The 10,672-nt window shown below is 40.8% G+C and overlaps 1 protein-coding gene across 3 annotated transcripts in view; it reads right to left on the bottom strand.

Annotated features, from left to right (window-relative positions):
* The window catches only part of TRMT2B (tRNA methyltransferase 2 homolog B), a 102,099-nt gene that overhangs the window by 41,084 nt on the left and 50,343 nt on the right, over positions 1–10,672 (bottom strand). The window lies entirely within an intron of this gene.

Raw genomic sequence — 10,672 nt, 5'->3', positions numbered from 1 at the left:
ATCAACCAAAATTGAGCCTTAGAAATACATATTTTTTTCTTTAAGGTTCTTGGGCAGAAAAGGATTGGCAAAAATAAACAGAACTCCTTTGCTGAGAATTATGCGCTACTGAATCATTTTCAGTCATACCTCCATAAACAACTTTGTTTTAAAGCCCCAGACATTGTCTGTGAAGCCCAGAACAATTGCCTTGCTGTCCCTTCAGGAACAGCAACTGCTGCCTCTACCAACACTTTGGTTAGCTATGCAAAAAAATGTAGGCACTTGAATGCATTGATCCCTCTATCCCAAGGGTAGCAGTGGTAGTGGTGGTAGTTATTTACCATTACTACTACTATAGGTTGAGTATCCCTTATCTGAAATGCTTCGGACCAGAATGAAATGCTTCTGGTCCGAAGCATTTCAGATTTCAGATTTATTTTAATTTGGGAATATTATATGTACTTACTGGTTGAGCATCCCTAATCCAAAAATCTGAAACATTCCAATGAGCATGTCCTTTGAGTGTCATGTCAGGACTCCAAAAGTTTCTAATTTTAGAAGATTTTGGATTTTGGATTTTCAGATTAGGGATGTTCAATCTATATTACCTTCACCATGAGCAGCACAGCCACCATTTATTGAGTGCCTTCTGGATGCCAGGCACAGTGCTAAGTTCTTTATTTCCATTATCTTATTCATAACAACTCTTGGGGGTAAGCACTATACCTGACTGCATTTCACAGATGAGGAAACTAAGGGGCAGAAAAGTCAAATAAACTTGCCCAAGATCCCACGCCCTACAAAAAGCAGAGCAGGATGTTCTCACTCATATGTGGGAGCTTAAAAAAAAAAAAGTGGATCTCATGAAGATAGAGAATAGACTGGCAGTTTCCAGAGGACAGGAAAGTGCGGGGTGGTGGGGGATGGGGCGGGAGATGAAGAGAGGTTGATTAATGGATACATAGAAACAGTTTGACAGATTGGTAGGGTGATTATAGTTTATAATCATCTATTGTATATTTCAAAATAGCTAGAAGAGAGTAACTCAAATGTTCTAGCATAAAGACAAATATTAAAGGTGATGGATATCCCAATTACACTGACTTGATCTTCATAAATTATATGTATTAAATTATCATATGTACCCATGAAATGTGTACATCTATTATATATCAATTTAGAAATTAAATTGAATTTGAAAATTTGGGGTTGAGGAAAATAAAAAGCAGGGCAGAGAATTCAATCCCGATCTTTCTGACTCTAGAGCTACTTAAAGCCAGAAAGAAAGAGAAAGCTTTATCTAAGAAAAAATGCTGGCCGGGTGTGGTGGCTCATGTCTAGCACCTTGGAAGGCCGAGGCAGGTGGATCACTTGAGGTCAGGAGTTCAAGACTAGCCTGGCCAATATGGTGAAATCCCACCTTTACTAAAAATACAAAAATTAGCCAGGCATGGTGGCACAAGCCTGTAATACCAGCTACTCGGGAAGCTGGGGCCAGAGAATCACTTGAACCCCAGAGATGGAGGTTGCAGTGAGCTGAGATCGCGCCACTGCACTCCAGCCTGGGCAACAGAGTAAGATTCTGTCTGAAAAAAAAAAAAGAAAAAAAGAAAAAATGCTGAAGTATATCCATGCCCGTGTCAGGAGAATTATGTTAATATCAATAAGCACACCAATAGTGGTAGCACACATTGTTGATCCAGCACTTCCATTTTGCCAGTTGCTGGGCTAAGTGCTTTATATATATAACTGCCTTTCATCTTCCAAAGCCTCTGAAGTTGATTCTACCACCACCATCTTACAGAGGCAGAAGATGATGTTCAGAGAGGTTAAATAATTTTTCCCTGGGGACCTTGGGACAGGAGGTGGCAGAAATGGTTTTCAAACTAAGGTCCTACTCCACAACCCTTGCTCTTAGCTGTCTACCCTATACCATCTCACCAAGAGGTATAAATGAACTAACTCATAACTGCTTCTCAGGGATGGAAACTTTGTACAGAAGGATCCCCTTACAACCCTATCTGGAAGGTCTGACACTGTAGATGGCTGCATCATTTGCTCTTATCTTCAAGGGAACCATCCCAAGCACCTTACAGGTCTTTGATAGAATTCTGACTGAGGCACACCTTAGAATTATGAAGCTGAAAGGAACCTTACAGAGCCTCTGGTCCAACCTCTGTTGTTATAAAAATGAGGAACTTGAGGTACAGAGAGGTTAAGTGGCTTGCCCAAGATGGTACAGCTGATGGCTGGCAGAGCTGCTCCTCAAAATCCAGATCTCATGTGCCCAAGCCAGTGCCTTACTCTGTTCAAAAATACTGCATCCTCCCTGGGTCTTCTTTGGCCTCTCAGCCCATCTACCTTCCTCCAATTTGCCTGATAAATATCGATGGAGAATTCTGCTGACGATCATTCTCACCTAGGGATGCAACAAATATCTCTACTGAATAAGAGTTGTATCAGGCAGGAGACTACGATTCAACAAACTGTAAGAAAATTGGATCATGCACATTTCTCTTTCTAACGTGTGTTTATGAGGCAGGCATACTTTCTCAGTCAACAGAGAAGGGGAAGTGGATGGGAAAAAGGGATGGGATTATACCCTATGAAGGTGAGCTAGGTGAAGAATCTAAGTTGAACAACATCTAACACAACTGAATTTCAGTATATTGGCACACTTCCTTTTGTGCAATGTAGGTGTTCCTGGGTGTCAACCAAATTTTCCTACATAGAATCTATCAATCACAAAAAGTTATTTAAATAACCTCCTCCCAATACAATCAGTGTACCCTTAATCATTTAAGAAAAAAAAAAAATCTCTTTTTGAGTGAATCTTAATTGTGTTGCTACAGGCTGTTAATATACTTTCCAAACCCCTTATCAAGCTGAGTGACCAGGCAATTTCCCCCAGTGAAGGCATGAATAACAGTGCCTACCTCAAAGGCCTGCTGTAAAGTTTAAAAGGGATGATACATACAAAAATGTTTAGAATAGTGCCTGGCACATCCTAAGTAGGATATTAAATGTTAGCTACTATTATGTTGATTGATTGATTGATTGATTTAGAGACGGAGTCTCGCTCCATCGCCCAGGCTGGAGTGCAGTGGCGCAATCTCAGCTCACTGCAAGCTCCGCCTCCCAGGTTCACGCCATTCTCCTGCCTCAGCCTCCCGAGTAGCTGGGACTACAGGCGCCCGCCACTGTGCCCGACTAATTTTTTGTATTTTTAGTAGAGATGGCGTTTCACCATGTTAGCCAGAATGGTCTCGATCTCCTGACCTCGTGATCCGCTCGTCTGGGCCTCCCAAAGTGCTGGGATTACAGGCGTGAGCCACCGCGCCCGGCCTTATGTTGATTTAGGGAAGGAGCTCAGTGAGATCATTAGAAAGCTATAGTCCCCCTTCTGGGATAGGTATCCACTTTTCTGTAGAGAACAGCCCAAAGAAAGATGTCTTAGACTCTCAAGTACAAAGTGCATAGAGAATCTAGGGTAATTACAACCAATGCCTTCCATATTTTTGTCTTTGAGAATCCTAAATCTGCCAAAGAGGTTTTACAAATCTCTTTCTCAGTGGGGCAGCCCAGGAACCAAGAAATGGATACTCTCTTGAACCTGGAGGGCAAATTTTCTTAAAGGCAAGTGGTTGCCTTGGGGTTTTGTTTTTGTTTTTGCTTTTTTCTGTTACACCATCATATTTTACTCTTTCAAATGATGTATCACGAATATACATGATATGATTTGACTGTGTTCCCATCCAAATCTTATCCTGAATCGTAGCTCCCATAATCCTCATGTCGTGGGAGGGACCTGGTGGGAGGTAATTGAATCATGGGGTGGGTTTTTCCCGTGCTGTTCTCATGATAGTAAATAAGTCTCAAAAGATCTGATGGTTTTATAAAGGGCAGTTCCGCAGCACACACTCTCTTGCCTGCAGTCATGTAAGATGTGCCTTTGCTCCTCCTTCACCTTCTGCCATGATTGTGAGGCCTCCCCAGACATGTGGAACTATGAGTCCATTAAACCTCTTTTTTTTTTTTTTTTTTTTTTTTGAGATGGAGTCTCGTTCTGTCACCCAGGCTGGAGTACAGTGGCACGATCACAGCTCACTGCAACCTCTGCCTCCCGGGTTCAAGTGATTCTCCTGCCTCAGCCTCCCAAGTAGCTGGGACTACAAGTGTGTGCCACTACACCTGGCTAATTTTTGTATTTTTAGTAGAGACATGGTTTCACCATGTTGGCCAGGCTGGTCTTGAACTCCTGACCTCAGGTGATCCACCTGCCTCGGCCTCCCAAAGTGCTGGGATTACAGGTGTGAGCCACCGCACCAGGCCCTAAACCTCTTTTTCTTTATAAGTTACCCAGTGTTGGGTATTTCTTCATAGCAGTATGAAAATGGACTAATATAATACATTTACTCATAGGAGTCTTAGGAGCACATTTGGCTTTTTTTTTTCCCCTTAAAATGGTTATAAATGAATTGCTCTCAGTATCTAAAATATTAAATGCTGCTTTTTAAAAATTGTATAAGTTTATTGCTGTCTCTTAACTCGTCACAGAAAAAAGATAGTTTATACAGATAAGCTCTTTCGTAATTAAAAAAAGGACAATAATGGAAGGTAGTAGAAGATAATAAAAACTAAAATAGATACAAAATTCCATTTTTAAAATTGAAATGGAATAAGTTTATAAGGAAATATATTGTTATTAGCCTTTCAGCAAAATGGGCTAATGGAAAATAATTTTTCATTTTTGTCAGGATGAATTATTATATTGTTTTGACCTGTCAGTTCAAGTAAGGCTGCATTTTAGAGCTGGCATTTGGTTTATGAAGGTTCAAGTCTTCTGGGTTGCCTGACTAAAAGTTTTAGGAGAATAGATGTCACAGAAATAGACTTCTCAATGTTCAACATATAAAAAAGGTGATCTTTTCCTCTTTGTTTTATGGATGAGTAAACTAACATCCCCTCCCATTTCTTCCTCTCCCTCTCAATGGCTCAGACTGAATTCAATTTATTTCTTTCGTTGTTTTTTTTTTTTTAATTAAGCAAAATGAAATGCATACAGGGAGTTATAATGCAATAACACAGCCATTACCAAGCTTTGTAAAATGTTAACATTTTGATGTAATTTCTTTTTCTTATTTTTTATTTATTTTTTATTATACTTTAAGTTCTAGGGTACATGTGTACAACGTGCAGGTTTGTTACATATGTATACATGTGCCATGTTGGTGTGCTGCACCCATTAACTCGTCATTTACATTAGGTATATCTCCTAATGCTATCCCTACCTGCTCCTCCCTCCCCACAATAGGCCCCAGTGTGTGATGTTCCCCTTTCTATGTCCAAGTGATCTCATTCAATTCCCACCTATGAGTGGGTTTTTTTTTCTTTAGTTGTCAATGTATTGGTCGCTCTCCAGGACGTTTAGAATGTAGCTACCATCAGAGGCACTTGCAGCTTATGAATGACCCCGGCCTATCACTCACTCATACGGCTCTGGGTATGTTTCTATCTTATCTTTCAGGGACAGACCTGGGCTTTCTGACTAGAGAATTCACTATGGATAAGTAGACAGGTCCTTCTGCTCTGAATGGTTTTCAACTCCTGCACTCCAGTCCTCACTCGCCATTCATGTGTTGTCTACCTGCCAGTAGCGCTCTGTCAGCAGGGTTGTTAAGCAATCTATGACCTCTGTAGGAAATGGGTCATATAGTTAGCATGCAGCAAAGGTTAAGAAAGAACAGTGGTAATTCAGGGTTGGAGTATGGAAACCAGTAGTAGCTAAATTAGTTATAAATCCCCCAGAGATTCAAGTGTTGGGTGTTTGGGCCATACCAGTTGTGTTTTTATTTTTGTTTTAGTGGCAGGGTCTTGCTCTGTCACCCAGACTGTAGCGCAGTGCCACAATCATAGCTCGCTGCAACCTCGAACTCCTGGGCTTAAGCAATCCTCCGACCCTGGCATCCCAAAGTATTGAGATTACAGGTGTGAGCCACCGTGCCCAGCCCCAGCTGTGTTTTGAATATCGCTCTTCCCTCTCAATAATGTCTTCAAATCACTCATTTTCAAAGCAGTTGCTACTGGCAAGATGTAATAAGTGCACTTAACACAAGATCACTCTTCTCAGGAGAATCCTGCCAACTAGTATTCTTAACCATAAGATGGCCATGGCTGAGTTACGGGTCAAGCCTGGACTCGCTGCTTTTTTACTCAACCCTGTAAACCCTTTATTGGAGGACCAAACCTTAAATTTCTGACACGAAGGAGTACAGAGAATGAGAACTGTCACCCAACTTTCTAAGACTGAAACCATCCCCTCATCACACTGTATTTTCATAGCTGCAACTAAAAGAACTATAGCCATGGCACCCCGGATCTGTGCCTTATTCCTTCAGCTGTAATAAAACATTCTCCCACTCCCCTTGCCTTTTTTCTCATGTCAAACTCTAGGGGAAACAAGGTGGCATTATTATCTGAGGCAGGAGAAGGTGGCAGATGCTTTCTGCTATTGGCACATAGATAATATCAGCTCAGGAGGAATGTACTTCCACCCCTGTGCCCAGTAAGTGCCAGGCTCCGGTCCAGGGAGCTGAGGTGGCTCTGCTGTTGGGTGATGGGAAAGCAATGTTAACAAAGCACTCAGGCTGTGCTGTGCACTGATGACTCAGGAATCCCACGCGATCCCACGCTCATGCTAGTCGCCACATCCAGGCACTAAAATAGACCTCTGGTGCTATGAGACAGCAGGCCTTTAGATCTGCTCAGAAAAATAAGCCCAGTCCTAACAACTGGCATGCTATTCAATACAATGGAATGTTACACAGTCATTAAAGATGGCAATTACGTGCACTGTGCGGGTGGAAACCAGAATGTGAAATAATGTTAAGTGAAAACAGCAGAATAGGAAAGAGCAGATACACATGCTGATCCTAACTATGTAAAGCATACATATAAGAGCACTTCTCTAAAGATCTTAAAATAATGAAGAGTTCTACAGTTCTTTTACATTCCATAGCCCCTACTCCAACACATTCTTAATATACATTTTTTTAAAGAAAATTGTCATGCTGATTACACTAGGTTACAAAGACACCTGCCTTCTAGCTAACACAGGAGTTAGCTCCACTGATAATGTGGTTCAGGGACTAAAGGAGAACTGAATACTAAGGGGGCTGGTGCCCTGTCATTTGGAGCAATGTGGATGGAACTAGAGGCCATTATGTTAAATGAAATAAGCCAGACACACAAAGACAAATATCATATGTTCTCTCTCACATGTGGGCGCTAACAAAGTTATCTCACAGAGGTAGAGAATAAAATGATAAATACCAGAGGCTGGGAAGGGTGGAGGGGAGAGCGGAGAAAGAGAGGTTGGTTAATCAATACAAACAAACAGTTATAATAGAAGGAATAAGTTCTAATGTCCAATAGCACAGTAGGGTGACTACAGTTAACAATAACTTATTGTATATTTAAAAACAGCTAGAAGAGTTTAAACATTCCCAACAAAGAAAAAATATTTGAGGCAACAAATATCTCAGTTACCCTGATCTGATCATTACACATTGTATGCATATATTGAAACATCATATGTATCCAAAAAAATATGTGCAACTATTATGTATCAACAAAAATGGCCTGGATTGTTCCTCTTCCTCCCCTCGCCCCCTTATGTTCAGGGAACTCGCTCAAACACAATTACCATTTCAGGTTTGGCACTACAGTGAGAAATTCCTTCCTAACTCCAAGCCGACCAAATAAGTCTAAGATGGGAGATTAAGAAAATTTACTTTTCCAGCCTGGGCAACATAGTGAGACCTCATCTCTACTAAAAATCAAAAATTAGCCAGGCATATTGACACGTGCCTGTAGTCCCGGCTACTCAGGAGGCTGAAACAAAAGGGTCACTTGAGCCCAGGAGGCTGAGGCTGCAGTGAGCTATAATCACAACGCTGCACCCAGCCTGGGCAACAGAGTGAGATGCTACTCAAAAAACAAACAAACAAAAAACCAAAAAATAACTTATATTTGAACCTCTTTTAGTCGGGCCACTGTGTTTTGAACTAGCCTTGCTTATATGGAAAGAAAGGAACTAGATTTTTTTTTTTTTTGATAGGCTTCTAGAAGTTCCATATTTGTAAAAGAATTGTTACACGCTACCCCTCTTGTCACCTTGGCAGGGGTGGTACTTACAGTCAGTCAAACATCTAGCACATATCTGGGTATCTGAATGAGTAAAATTCTCTCCCTCGAGATGTAGTCTTAATACCTGCCCAGACCTGGTTTTTCTAGAATTAGCTCTCAATTAGTATATTTAGTTTTCCAAAGACTATAGTTAGTTTCTTTTAACTTTGCATTTTGAAATAATTTTAGATTTACTCACGAGTTATAACTATAGTTCAGAAAGTTCATGTACACCCTTCACCCAGCTTCCCCTAATGGTAGCATCTCATCTTCCGGTACACTGATCAAAACTATCACACTAACATTAACATTAGCATCATACTAGTTACTAGACAATAGACTTTATTTAGACTTCAGTTTTTTTCACTAATGTTCTTTTTGTTGTTGTTCAAGATTTAATTCAGGATCCCATACAACATTTATAGATTGATTAGTTTAAAAAAAAAAAAATCCTACAAACAGGTTTCCTCTTAAGGAGCTGAAAGGGCAAGCTACTAGGTGTTCCAAACAATTTATGATCCTGAGCCACCCCACCCAGAAGGGAACTCCATCACTTCTGTACCAAAGTCCTTAATCCATGACACCTCATCACAGTTATTTTCAGAAAATATGTCTTACATTAGCACTTCTCACAGTAGTACAAAACGATTTGACAAGTAGGTTATTTTTAGCAACCAACATTATGAAGGTGACAAAATGAGAGATAGCCTTCCTAGTCTGCTTTCTATGCTTCGTTTTTCTTCAAATCGTATATAAACTTTTCACTAGAAGCTGTAATATTTGACTAAAACATAAATGCTGAGAAACACCCACACCAACAGGGAAGGGACTCTGCAACGTGTTTGGTTTGATTTGCCTAAAATTAATTATTGAAAACACAGAAAATTGGCTTGGTGCAGTGGCTCACACCTGTAGTCCCAGCACTTTGGGAAGCTGAAGCGGGGGGGATCACTTGAGGTCAGGAGTTTGAGATCAGTCAGCCAACATGGTGAAACCCCATCTCTACTAAAAATACAAAAATTAGCCGGGCGTGGTGGTGCATGCCTGTAATCCCAGCTACTGAGGAGGCTGAGGCAGGAGAATCTCTTGAACCCGGGAGGCAGAGATTGCAGTGAGCCAGATCATGCAACTGCACTCTAGCCTGGGTGACAGAGTGAGATTCCATCTCAAAAAAAAAAAAGAAAAGAAAAGAAAAGAAAGAAAACTTACAGGAAACAAATTATTTTTGCCAGTTAATCTCAGTAATGGGAAGGGAAAGCAGGCCATGACATCCATGTATTTGTCAACAAATAATTGGATGATTAAGAATGACACCCATTACAAAATTAGCCGGGTGTGGTGGCACATGCCTGTAATCCCAGCTACTCGGGAGGCTAAGGCAGGAGAATCGCTTGAACCCAGGAGGCGGAGGTTGCAGTGAGCCGAGATGGTGCCACCGCACTCCAGCCTGGGTGACAGAGCGAGATTCCATCTCAAAAAGAAAAGAAAAAAGAATGACACCCATTTCACACATGCTATGTGCCAAGCAATTTGCAAAGTGTTTTATATATACATAGACTGTTTCACTAAATTGGTCACAGCAATATCCATGAGATAAGTGCTATTATTATCCTTATTTTACACGGAGAGGGGTGTAAAAAGAGCGTTTGAGAGGTCAAGTAACTTGTTCTAGATCACAGAGCATGTAAGTGATAGAGTCAGGATTCAGGCCAGGTCAGCCTGACTCCAAAACTGCTCTGCTTGGCCAGTATGCTATATCGCCTATGTAAGCACCTGCCATATTTCAGACACTGTGCTAGGTGTTACATATACAACAGTGACCAAGATATAGCACCTGTCCTCTTAAACCTTACAGTCTAGTTGGAGGAGACAGACTACTAAACAGCTTAGTATAGCCTTCTCTTCTTTGATATTCCTTGGCTTGGTTATGTATAAAGGTAATCAGTAAAGGCAAATGGTAAATACCAATATCCTGAAATACTTCAATTCCTTTTGTAGGTCCTCAGAGCAAAGGCCTCTCCCCTCCATGTATCATGAATGTCCCTAACAGTTACAAATGGACATGAGGATATTTACATGTTCCTTCATTGTGTGGCTCTGGGTCACATGTGGGCACTGCCACCCTGCTTAGTCTCCTTTGAAGAGAGACAATGAGAAACATAATGTGGAAATACATGTATTAATGAAATAGAATCATCTGATGGAAAATTTTTAAGTGTCAGACATAATAGCTGTATTTCATTTCAATTGTCCTTTTGCACTTACATTAATTGGCAAGTACTAAGGGAGCTTCATGACTGCACTTCATGGGCATGCCATTTTGAAATATATTCCTTAGGAAAGTGACAATGATTCCCCTGTAAGCTATAAATTTCCAATATGATTGTGAAGATAAAGGGTTGGGAGACTTACATCTCAACAAATGACAATCATTTTCTCCCTTCCAGCCCAAAAACAATCAAAGGGCATTATCTAATACCATCATACTGTGCTTCTCAATGCT

The sequence above is a fragment of the Papio anubis genome, chromosome X (assembly GCF_008728515.1).
Source record: "Papio anubis isolate 15944 chromosome X, Panubis1.0, whole genome shotgun sequence".
Lineage (NCBI taxonomy): Eukaryota > Metazoa > Chordata > Mammalia > Primates > Cercopithecidae > Papio > Papio anubis.
The sequence above is the reverse complement of the archived record's forward strand: the minus strand, read 5'-3'. Positions and strand labels throughout refer to the sequence as shown.